General features: G+C 45.7%; 1 protein-coding gene across 2 annotated transcripts in view; it reads left to right on the top strand.

Annotated features, from left to right (window-relative positions):
- The window catches only part of LOC126092074 (protein neuralized), an 897,276-nt gene that overhangs the window by 847,813 nt on the left and 37,033 nt on the right, over nucleotides 1-12,430 (top strand). The gene's annotated exons all lie outside the window — the stretch shown is intronic.

The following is a 12,430-nucleotide window of genomic DNA, read 5'->3' as shown; positions in this document are numbered from 1 at the left end:
TGCCCGCGTGGCGGCGCTCCGTGACGGCTCGCCGGCCTGAGTTGGCACAGGCTCGGCCGGTGGTTGGGCAGCGTGTCGCTCGCCTCTCGGACGAGCCTTCCACTGCTGACCGGACCCAGCGCACTTCTGCCTGCCTAAGCACCAGTCTACTCATTTGCTTCTGCTACTCCGGTAACCCATTTTTCTCTGCTAACCACTGGTCAAACAAAGCGCAGCTCCACCCGTGAAATCGGATTGAAAAATTGTAACTGAAGTTAAAATATATAATGCACAAGCATGACGGGAAAGACCGTAGTCGAAGCAGATTATCTGTCTGGGGCTAAAGCATTCTCCACAGAAATCAGAGCTAGAAGCAGTTAGTAAAATCGTAAACCCAAGATACTGAAGGAGTTAGGTAAGAATAAATAGGTAAATTCAGTAGTACACACATTCACTCCCGCATGAACACAACGCACGCTCAAATTCTATAGGCCTATAAAACGATGAATGTTTTAACAGGAACTGTTACACCACCTTAAATAAAAATGTCTGTTAGATTTCAGTTTCGACAGCACTTGGTCACTACAGTCGAGATTAGGTATTTTGTGTACTATAAAGGGCGTAACTATATTTCATTCTGACAGCGTATTCTGTAAATAGCAGTTCCACTTGCCTGTAATGTATTCATAAATTTTGACGATCTCCTGTCAAATGATAAGGCTAGTGAGTTTTATACTCAAATGCTTTTTTGTATTATCTAACTTGTTCTGCACCCACGAGAATCATTTCGTTTTTGGGTCTATGGGTCTGTCACTGGGGATTCCATCATACAACATACATTATATATAATCTCGTCATAATACCATCGTCATAGCTCATCTGTGCGAATATGCAACGATGAAGACAAAATGTATTTTCCTTAGCTGCATGTACCAGGACGACTTGTTAAGTCACTGAGAAATGTTACACGTTCGGAACAGAGTTAAAGTACTGTTAGCATCAAGACATTTTAATACTCAGACAAAAAATGCGATGCACCACGAAGGAATTAACCGAATGGGACGCAAGTTGGTAGATGTGATGTACATGTACAGTCAAAAAATAAGCTCCAGAAAAAACTCTACGTTTTATTCAAGAAAGAACGCTTCACAAAATTGAGCAAGTCCACATCTGACCCTTGTGCAAGCATTTATTTGGCATTGCATTGATTGAGAGTTGCTAAATCTCCTCCTGAGGGATATAGGGCCAAATTTTGTCCAACTGGTGCGTTAGATAGTCAAAATCACGAGGTGGCTCGGGGATCGGCTCCAAACATTCTCAGCTGGAGAGACATCCAGCGGCTTTGCTGGCCAAGGTAGGGTTTGGCATTATCCTGCTGTAATGAAAGTCCAGGATGGCTTGCCGTGATGTAGAATATCGTCGTAGCACTGTGGTGTAAAAGTGCTGCGGATGACACTCAAAGGGGTCCTGTTACGAAAAAAAAACCCCAGGCCATTTCTTCCGTTTGTCGGACTATAGCCAATTTTTATCCCAGAGTTTTCCGTGGTGTTTTCACTGGTCATAGGACCTCAGTCCGAAGCGAGACTCGTCACCGGATAAAATTCTGCTCCAGTCAATGAAATTCCAGGCCGATGACTGAACCGTCATGTTATTGACTTCCTCAGTTTAAGCTCTTTCTCTTGAATAAATCCTGAAATTTTTGTTAAACTGAAATCATTTGTTTGACTGTACATGTACATCAAAGCTACATTCGGGTAATTTCTTTGTGGTGCCTCTTATTTTCCTTTCTTGTCTTAGTATATGTAAGACATGTCTTATCAGTCGAAGTGATACATTCATGATCTAAAAACTATGATTTTGATGTTGAAGTCTGATCACATTTGGTTTATTTTTTATACTAATTTTAAAGCTACAATTATGCATGGGGCTGTTACACATTAGCTTATTCATTTCCTTAAAGTCTGGTACGTACGTATGTAAGTGGGTAAAGATTCATCTCGAGGCTAATAAAATATGTATAAAAGATTGGAACTAACCAAATTAACTGGACAAGTTCTGGGAGTCTACGAAAATTACTGGTATAGATAAAACTGAAATAATAAACATACGATACGAGATAAACTTTTTAGGTGGAAATCCCGAGCGTGCCTCGAGCAGGGAAAGACACAAGAATACTAGAAATACTAGGTGTGAAGAAAAGACCCAGTATTGAGAGAATGAAACTAATAGGAACAGTCTAAAAGAAAATCCTGACACACTCACTTACTTGTACATGCCATGCTCCGCTAGTGTAGATGTAAAAAATATTCTTATTAACGGTGGAAACTCTTGCATTTATTTTTATTAGCAAATTACACACACTACGCAGACAGCGGCTCAGATTGTCTTCGACGCAATTTTCGCGGCTTGAGATAACGTACAGAACTTGCGGCAGCGAATGTACCGCGTGGGCCTGGTAATGGGCGGTGGGTTTCATTGTGCCGCGGCTGCGCCCCCGGCTGCAGCTTGACCCGCAGGGGCTCCTCCCGTGAGCTGGGCCGGGCTGAGCTGAGGTGAGGTGAGAAGACAATCGTTTGTCCTGCGCCTTTGTCTGCGTCCGCTTTTTCTCCCCGCGCCACACTCCAGGCCGGGCGCTTTTAGTGGCGCTGCAATTACGACCACTAAACTGCAGAGGGTGCCTCTGTCCACCCCACCCCTACTCTCCATTACCTTATTACATCCTCTCCTCTCTCTCTTCCTCCCGTCGTAATGTTAGTTCGCGGGGCAGCCAGCAGCCTTCACAATACCTGTTTTGAAACGCAATTCTCGAATTTGTGCTCCGCGTTACATTAAATAAAAACATCCTCCGTTTGCACTGCTGTTCCTACAATATAACCCTACTGTTACCAAAAAAACTGTTGAACGTCACAAAGCACCGTTAAAAATTTTCGTGGTAATCGTTAAATAAACACGTAAATGAATGGGAATTTGAAGGAACTCATTTTCCCTTTTTCAGCGTAACCTGTTTCTTTTTTAGTAACCACTTTATTTCATAATTTACGTACTAAGTAATTTTGTCCGCGTAATTATTTTAAAGTTACCCCTGCTCCTTGCATCACAGTAAATGTAAGCGTGCAGCGTCTTACATTATACACGTCTCTGTGGAGAAAGCAAAATTTGATGTCCTTAATAAATGTTTCTTATAACCATGAGTATTACGGATACAACTCCTAGACGTGAAGACCGCTTGTGAAAAGAGTGATGAGGCCCTTTCTATAAGCGGTCTTCACGTCTGGGAGTTGTGTCCATAACTTAGTTGGTTGTAAGAAACCCTTATTAAGAACGCCATCAGATTTTACTTTCTCCACACAAACGCGCGTAATGTAAGGTGTTATAAGCTCACATTTACTGCGATGTAAGTACCAAGGATAGTTCAAAAGCTAAATCTCAAAGTTAACGAAATTAGCTAATAGCTAAATCAAGAAATATATTTCAAAATAAAACCAGCTTACAAGGAAAGGCTTCTCTAGAGAAATTCTGTGGTTGTGGACCTAAATATACAAGACCATTTAAGTTCCTCTCATAAAGAGGTAGGTGAATAAGTGACCCTCACTTCATGTCAGCTGCAGTCATAAATGAAGTACATCTGCTCACAAAGGTAATAGCAACTAAAGCTAACGCTGCGCCTTTGTCTCTGAGGACAACTATTTACTGACGTACCTAAAGAGAAGTTTAAAGCTTTATTTTCCAATGTGTCTGTCGTATTCATAATCTTGGTCTTCTAGAATCCGCAAAAAAAAGGTAATGCACAATGATTTCCCCGAAGACTGGTTTTCTAGAATTGAGACTGCCTCTAAGCAGTGAACGTTATAAACATTCATAGAAGACACGCTTGAAATAACCTAATTAAAATCGTGTGTGTGTGTGTGTGTGTGTGTGTGTGTGTGTGTGTGTGTATAGGCTCGTCGTATCCAGCGACGGGATGGCAGATAATTTTTCCCGCCATTAAGGCAACCTGTTGCGCCGGCTGGTCCGCCGCGCAATCGGCAGGCGGCGCTGCTATTAGCCGTCTCGTTCCCGGAACGGGCCGCGTATCCGGATTCCGCTCCAACTGTGCGCGCACGCGCACACATCCTTCCGACATGGCTGGCGGTCTACTGATTCTCGGAAAGACTATTCGCTGTTACTGCGTCGCTGTCTGCAAGCAGACGTCGTCAGCACGGGAACTTCACGCTCTTCGGCATAGAGATCACTAGACAGCGACCACTAGAACTTGCACTCATGATTATCCCCCAACCGAGCGGTGCACGGGTAAGTCAAACCAATAAGTATGCCGGTTACTTCACGACCACGATGTCATTGTACTTGGCCTCCCTTGGCCAAATCGGAAATGCGCGGAAACGTTACAATAAAAACGTACAATGGTGACAAACAAAAAATCATCGCATTGTGAATGTTTTCAGGACAGTTGTGCGTTTGGTTCTAAAGTGGTGCTGCGCGTCCTCGCAAATATAACGATAAAAACTCGGGTGCAATAATAGTGGTCGACTAATACTTCAGTGCGTGAGATCCCAGAGGTACAAATATGATCTCTTGTTTGGGAAGAAATATGTTGATGCATTTATTGTTACGCCGATTTGCTTTCGTGATTTATCCTAATCGTTTGAGGTGACTGACTCGTTCCTTAAAGATCCACGCAGTTTTCTTCCCCATTATTCAAGGATGCTAATGTCACCGACGATACCTTAAGATGTTCTTTGACAACACTTAAGTCCGCGTCGGTAAGATTTTACGATCACGGGGCTATTTTTCTTACACAAGTTTTCTTGGAGTTCAACGATCATCGTAATTTATTCTCAAGAGTTCATCCATCGTCTTCAGACGTAGCGATATTATCAGTATGGTATCTCAACACAACGAATATCAAACTCGGCCTTTAAAATCATGAGATGTAGTCATTCTTCACTGTATTTTACAGGATTTAAACTGGAGGTAGCACGACTATCGTGGAAAAATTCCCCACTGCTTTTGCCTGTTTATCAACATGACCCCATTATTAAACTTTTATCGAAAATATTCGAAAGGTTTCACTGGAGAAGTGAGGACTTGGTCCTTATCAAAGGAACCAAACTAAAATTTGTCTTACGCCATGAATAGAAATCATGGAAGACGCAAATCTGGATGACAAGACAAGGATTTGAAGCCCGGTCCCCCAATGAGAATTACCACTGGATCATCTTGCTCGCTAACAGGCAGAAAGACTTGAGCCGCAACATGACTGATTCAACATTTTAGTGTCGTACGTAAAGGAAGAAACATTGCTGTCTACTTGTTCGGAGGGCAAACGCATTAGAACGCAATTTGTCGTCGAAGTATAGGTGAGTCTCTATTAGGTAGTAAAGGGTAGAAATCAACTTCGGAAAGCTGTAAAATATACAAACACAATTAGTAACACAGTTGAAAGTTTTTAATTTACGACGCACTTTGAAGGTATTGCTCCATTACGCGGCAGTGAGGTGTGGTTACGCTACATGGTCCCGGAAAAAAGCAAGTGTTATCATACACTATCTGATTGAAACTATTCTGACGCCTGTTCTGGAAATTGAGGTGTGACCACTCTTAGCGTTTCCGACGGCTTGAACTATACTGGGGACACTTCCAACAAGATCTCGGAGTGTCTGGAGGAATGAAGGCTCATGTTTCTTAAACAGGTGAACTCGGAGAGGGTAATAAAGTTGAACGCTGGGGTATCGAGTAAAGTCGACTTTCTAACTCAACCAAACGTTCTACCAGTTATTTCACTTCGGGACTCTCGGTAGGCCAGTTGATTTCGGAAATGTTACTATCTAGAGAAGATTGCTTCAGTTACTTTCGTACAGTTGCAGTTACTCTACTATACGTAGTACAGTGCTAAATGTGTGTTCATATTCTTCCAAACGTAGCGTTTTCTTAATCGCAATATGGGATCGCACACAAACCATGAGAAACAATCCCATACCGTAGCACCACTTCCATCATAGTTTACTGTTGGCACTACACATAACGGTAGGTAACGTTCTCCAGAAATCTGCCAAACCGAAAAACATCCATGGTTTGGTCACAGGATATAGTGCGGTTTATCACCCCACTTCACTGGTTTCGTCATCCACTGTCCAATGGACTCTCTCTTTACACCACCTCAGTCTTAGCTTAGCATTGACTATAGAAAGCTGTGCCTCATGAAAAGCTTCTCGGCCACTGTACTCCATTCTTAAACTCGCTACACGCAATCCCTGTATTAGCTGCTCCGCTGGTAGCACTTTAGGAACTGTCATTCCTCCGCCTGATTTCATGCGATTTTTGCAACCACACTTTGCAGTGCTCGACGGTCCGTCTCCGCCAGTACATGGTCCTCGTTTTTCCTTCGCGTTTCCACTTCACAATCACGTCACCAGTAGTTGACTTCAGCGGCTCTAGAAGGGCTGAAATGACCGTGATGGATTTGTTACTCAGGTGAAATCCACGGACTTGAGCTCTCTTGACCCATTCTGCTGTTACTGTTTCGTCTCATACCTTGGCGGGTCCGCACCTTGTCACAACTATCGGTCAATTCTACATAACGTAAAGATGTCCCAGTCTGCAGTCATTGCACGTGGAATACAGTGCCTTAAAGGAGCAGTGCACCAGAGCTGATCACGGAAACTGTCTCCTCATGATGAAACAAAGGCTCCGAAACATGTTGTAAGCAAAAATAATTTTAGGGACTAAGTTATTCGTTTATTGTAAAGAGTTACGTAAAGAGCCTATCAGACTGTTGTATGTGCAAAATTGAGCTGGTTTAAATTGGTCTGAAGACAGTGGAGCTGAATTTCGGCACCGTACTGCTCCGACAGAATCTGGAGGAAATTCGTCCGCAGCGCCGGCGTGCGCCTGCTGGCCGCGATCGGGGATGCCTGTCTCGCGCGCGTCATATTTCACGGTTGGCCGCTGGGCAGGCCGGGATGGCGACGCAGAGGCTCCACGGCGCGCCGCGACTGCGTCTGCGTGCCTGGTGGCGGGCCGCTGTCATTTCCCACGGGAAGCGCGCCTCTGCCTCTGCCTCTGCCACTACCCGTGCTGCTGCTGCTGCTGCTGCTGCTGCTGCTGCTGCAGCGCCTATTTGAATCGCAAAGCGCTTCTCGGTACACGGGCCGTCTACACCTCAAAGCGTCTCCCTCCCGTCTTTGGAAGGCTGTCAGACGCGCGTGTCACCAGATGATCACGTAGCTCGCACACAGTGTCGTTCATGCTGTCGCTACTACGCCTCCCAGTGAGGGTCTGTGGCCAAAAAACCTCAGATGGGAGTCAGAAACGGCGTGCTGCACTGTATATACTGCAGAGAAATATATATATAAACTGAAATGAAGAAGGAAACTTTGCAGCAAGGTCGGGATTCGAACCCGTGTCTCTTGCTCACTGGCAGATGCGCGAACCACTACGCCACCCTGGCACGGTTGGTTCACACATCTGCACGGACTGCCCCAGCGCGCCTCCTGTTAGGGCAGTCCATACAGATGTGCAAAGCTGTAGTGTAGTGATTCACACATTTGCCTAGTGAGCAGCGGACCTGATTTCAAATCCCGCCCTTTGTACAATTTTTCATTCATCGCTCCATTCTCCACATATCCATCACCAAAAATTTTATACACTACTGACCATTACAATTGCTACACCAAGAAGAAATGCAGATTATAAACGGGTATTCATTGCACAAATATATTATACTAGAACTGACATGTGACTACATTTTCACGCAATTTGGGCGCATAGGTTCTCGCTTGCCGAGCACGGGGTCCCGGGTTAGATTCCGGGCGGGGTTAGGGATTTTTCCTGCCTCGAAACGACTGGGTGTTATCATCATTCATACCCATTACGGTCGGAGGAAGGCAATGGTGAAACACCTCCACTAGGACCTTGCCTAGTAAGGCGGCGCGGGTCTCCCGCGTCGCTCCCCTACGCTCTGTAAAGAAGTATGGGACTCATCATCAGATTCTGAGAAATCGGTACCCAGAACTACTACCTCTGGCGGTAAAAACGGCCTTGATACGTCTGGACATTCAGAGTTTGGATGGCGTTTAGAGACAGCTGCCCATGCAGCTTCAACACGATACCACATTTCCTCAGTAGTAGTGACTGGCTTATTGTGACGAGCCATTCGCTCGGCCACCATTGACCAGACGTTTTCAATTGGTGAGAGATCTGAAGAATGTGCTGGCCAGGGCAGCAGTCGAACATTTTGTGTATCCAGAAATGTCCGTACAGGACCTGCAACATGCGGTCGTGCATTATCCTGCTGAAATGTAGGGTTTCGCAGGGATCGAATGAAGGGTAGAGCCACGGGTAGTAACACATCTGAAATGTAACGTCCACTGTTCAAAGTGCCCTCAATGCGAACAAGAGTTGACAGACGTGTAACCAATGGCACCCCATACCATCACGCCGGGTGATACGCCAGTATGGCGATGACGAATACAAGCTTCCAATGTGCGTTCACGGCGATGTCGCCAAACCCGGATGCGACCATCATGATGCTGTACACAGAACCTGGATTCATCCGAAAAAATGAAGTTTTGCCATTCGTGCACCCAGGTTCGTCGCGGAGTCACCATCGCAGGCGCTCCTGTCTGTGATGCACCGTCAAGGGTAACCACAGCCATGGTCTCCGAGCTGATAGTCCATGCTGCTGCAAACGTCGTCGAACTGTCCGTGCAGATGGTTGTTGTCTTGCAAACGTGCCCATCTGTTGACTCCGGGATCGAGTGGCTACACGATCCGTTACAGCCATGCGGATAAGATGCCTGTCATCTCGACTGCTAGTGATAAGAGGCCGTTGGGATCCAGCACGACGTTCCGTATTACCCTCCTGAACCCACCGATTCCATATTCTGCTAACAGTCATTGGATCTCGACCAACATGACCAGCAATGTCGCGATACGATAAACCGGAATCGCGATAGGCTACAATCCGACCTTTGTCAAAGTCGGAAACGTGATGGTACGCATTTCTCCTCCTTACACGAGGCATCACAACAACGTTTCACCAGGCAACGCCGGTCAACTGCTATTTGTGTGTGAGAAATCGGTTTGAAACTTTCCTCATGTCAGCACGTTGTAGGTGTGCCACCGGTGCCAACTTTGTGTGGATGGTCTGAAAAGCGAATCGTTTGCGTATCACAGCATCTTCTTCCTGTCGGTTAAATTTCGCGTCTGTAGCACGTAATCTTCATGGTGTAGCAATTTTAATGGCCAGTACTGTATTTTTTTATCAGTTGTCAGGTAACTGTTTCGTGGATGGAGGCGGGAGTCACGGTCACATCCCAGTAGCAATTACGAGATAGCCTTTGACATTCCCTCCTCGGCGTCTTCTGTGCCAGAAGAGTACTAGATCTTCATTAAGAGTGCCAGATTAAAATCTTTCGGCCATGTGCTGTGGACGTTGATCAAAAGATACTACTGCTGGAAGATCAGGCTTAAGATACCGTCTGTTGAGGGTGAGATCATGAGATAATACGGCTGTAGCGGGAAAGCCATCGGCCGATGACAGGCGGTAACAGCGAAACGCAAAGGTCAATTTTAGCTCCAGATATACGAAGCGGCGGTGCGTGGAACACGTTGTTTCTTCCATCCTTATGCAACTGCCGCAGAGAATTTTTCCGTCGTCCGGGACTGTCAACGTACACTATAGTCGTGTGGTTTCTGCTGCTGCGGCAGCGACGAGGAGACATCGTTGATACAAAAAGCAAATGGGCGTTAACACGTTTAACCCATTAAGTAGTTGGCATCTTTTCAGAAGTGATATTTGATTTCCACTAGACTTAAAAGGTGTCTGCTCTCGCGAAATGCTGAAACAATCATGTTGAAAGAATAGACCGGGGATTAAACAATGGTGGTGTGCCCTGCTGAATGTCAGAGAATTCGGACTCTGGCTGGGAAAGCATAAGCTTATAAAGTGCACTAACGCGTGGTTTCTCATGTCTTCATGGACATTCTGTTCATATCGTCAGTGTGTCGTTGAAATCTATATCTGCTGCAGTATCCATAAAGGGGATTTAGTTATTAAAGAAAGTCCGGAACTAAATGTTACGTGGACTGATGTTTCTTGTTCAACCCTTGAATTAGAGACGACACTTGCCGTTTGCCTTTCTAGAATTTTAGTGTCAGCAAATTGCGTTCTTCATGGTCTAAAAGTATTTCTTTGTCTTGTGTACTGCGATATAGTGCCGTTGCTGCATCCAGTCGCACAATTTGCCGTTGTCCTGGCGGCTCCCCCCGTCTGCCGTACACTTCCACCCTCCGTCACTTGGCTGCGCACCGTGGGAGCTATTTCGTTCCCCTCCAGCTGCTCTTCTACGGGGGAGACTACCCCTGCCTGCCACCTGGGGGCGCTGTCTCTAGGGGTCACAGCAGGCGCAGCGAACAATCGAGATGAAAAGCACTGCAGTCTCCTTAGAGATCGCCGTTCTGTCACGATTGGTTGGGAAGAAGTTCCATTGTAGCGACTTGTTGTCGATGGCAGGAAACTGATGGTCACTGGATGTACGAAAAATATTCTCCTGGATGTATCTGGTGCATCATCGGAATGTAGGGGACTAAGCAAGCATTTGGAACTCCGAAGTGGGAAAGCAATTCAACCAGTTAAAGCCTTTTAAAATACAGTATCAGCGCCGTGCAGACAGCCCTAAGCCTACTAGCTTAAATAGTGGTAAACAAACTAACACGCAAGCAAATTAAATCACGCCTTAAAATGTGGTATGATTAACAATAAATATACTGCTGCTGTCTGGAATAAATTTCGGAGGAAAAGCAACTATAAAATTTCTTGGTTAAGCAGAGGAGCACGAGACAGTTAGTGATGAGATTGAGTAGCAGTAATGTAATTAAAACCTAAGAAAATAACGTAATTGTTAGCAAGTAAAGGTGATTATAAAGTGCAGCTACTCACAGATGTCCGCTGTGGTTCCCTATTACTGGATAGAAGCGAAACTTGGTAGATATTTCAATGTGTTAATGCGGAACCGAATTACGCTGAAAAAAATTAGTTCCAATTTTGGCCACCAGGTGCAACTCTGGCGTTGTGAATGCAAGAAAGACATATGAAAATGCTTCCATATGTAATGGATTACGAACGGGACGTGGACAGGAAAGGTCAAGTGAGAGGCATAATGTTGTTATTATTAACAGCTGCTTTACACAATTTGTTTAGTATAAGCATCAGAGATGTAGACGAGATGCTGTACAGCGCCAAATTTACACCTTCTGGACAAAATAAAAACTAATTTTTTTCCAGTGTAAATGGGTTCCGCATTAACGCATTAGCATAGCTATAAACTTCCGCTACCATGCGACAATTACACCCCACAGTGGACCTGCGTGAGTAGCTGTACTTCAATTATAACCACGTCTGAGGCCCTCGTACATATTGTAATATTTGCAGCACAGTACCGTAGCATATGGCTAGAGGATCCAAAATCCGCTGGAAACTGCACGATACTCTGTCACTTTAGTGCCAGATTTTTCTTACTCCTCTAGCCACACACTACGGTTCTGTGGCGCGGGATTTCAGTATGTACCAGGAGATGCAAAAGCGAACAAAAAAACGTAACTTTTTCGACGTTGTAACTGAACCTTCGATTACCTTAGAATTTTTCACTCTACTTGTCCCAGCATACGGCTAACACGTGTGGAGGAAATACGAAATTTAACGCCTCCGCACCTACGTTGCGAAAATGTGAATCTAAATCCCTGGCAAGAATTTGAACACAGCTCCTCATAAACACCGCTAGCGTTTTAACTACTGTATTAAATCATTCGGGCCCCACATTTCGAAAGGTATAGAGCAATATTTATAGAGGTCGTAAAATTTTGACTGTGAAAGACACTTCAGAGCAGGAGTAAACAAGTATAGTTGAGGCTCAACTGGCCGAGTGACTATATGGCTTATCTTCTGCAGTATCGCGAGTGGGTGACAAACCTCCGTACCTCCGTACCTTTGCGCCGTGGCGGTCGAGCAGCATTAGTAGTGGCATCGCTAGGGAGAGCGTTGGGTCACAGGATACACCTCGGAAACGAGGTAATTGCCGCTGGCGGCCGCCGTTTAAAATTCTTCAAATTGGCAGAATTTATCTCATTAAGTCCCTGAAGTCTGGCGCGCGCGCGCGCACACACACTCGCTCTCCCAGATCCTTTATTTTCTAACTCGGAGCGCGTTCTCCCCAGGAGTCTTCTCCGAGCGGTACCGCTCGCTTAAATCGGTCGTTTCCGGCCCACTCGGCCGCCTCAGCGCAGGCAGGAGGGTGCGTATTACGCAGACGAGTCGCTAATGAGAGCGCGAGGCGCCAGTCAAGGCCGTGCAATGGCTCGCGGGAGTGCAGCGCAGAAACAAAACGAGGAACGGGACGAGGCAGTGCGCCGCGCCACGCCGCGGCGCTACGCGTCGGGAGCTGACGTCATGCGG

The sequence above is a fragment of the Schistocerca cancellata genome, chromosome 1, assembly GCF_023864275.1.
Source record: "Schistocerca cancellata isolate TAMUIC-IGC-003103 chromosome 1, iqSchCanc2.1, whole genome shotgun sequence".
Classification (NCBI taxonomy): domain Eukaryota; kingdom Metazoa; phylum Arthropoda; class Insecta; order Orthoptera; family Acrididae; genus Schistocerca; species Schistocerca cancellata.
Note: the sequence above shows the minus strand (reverse complement) of the source record. Positions and strands in the feature narration are given on the sequence as shown.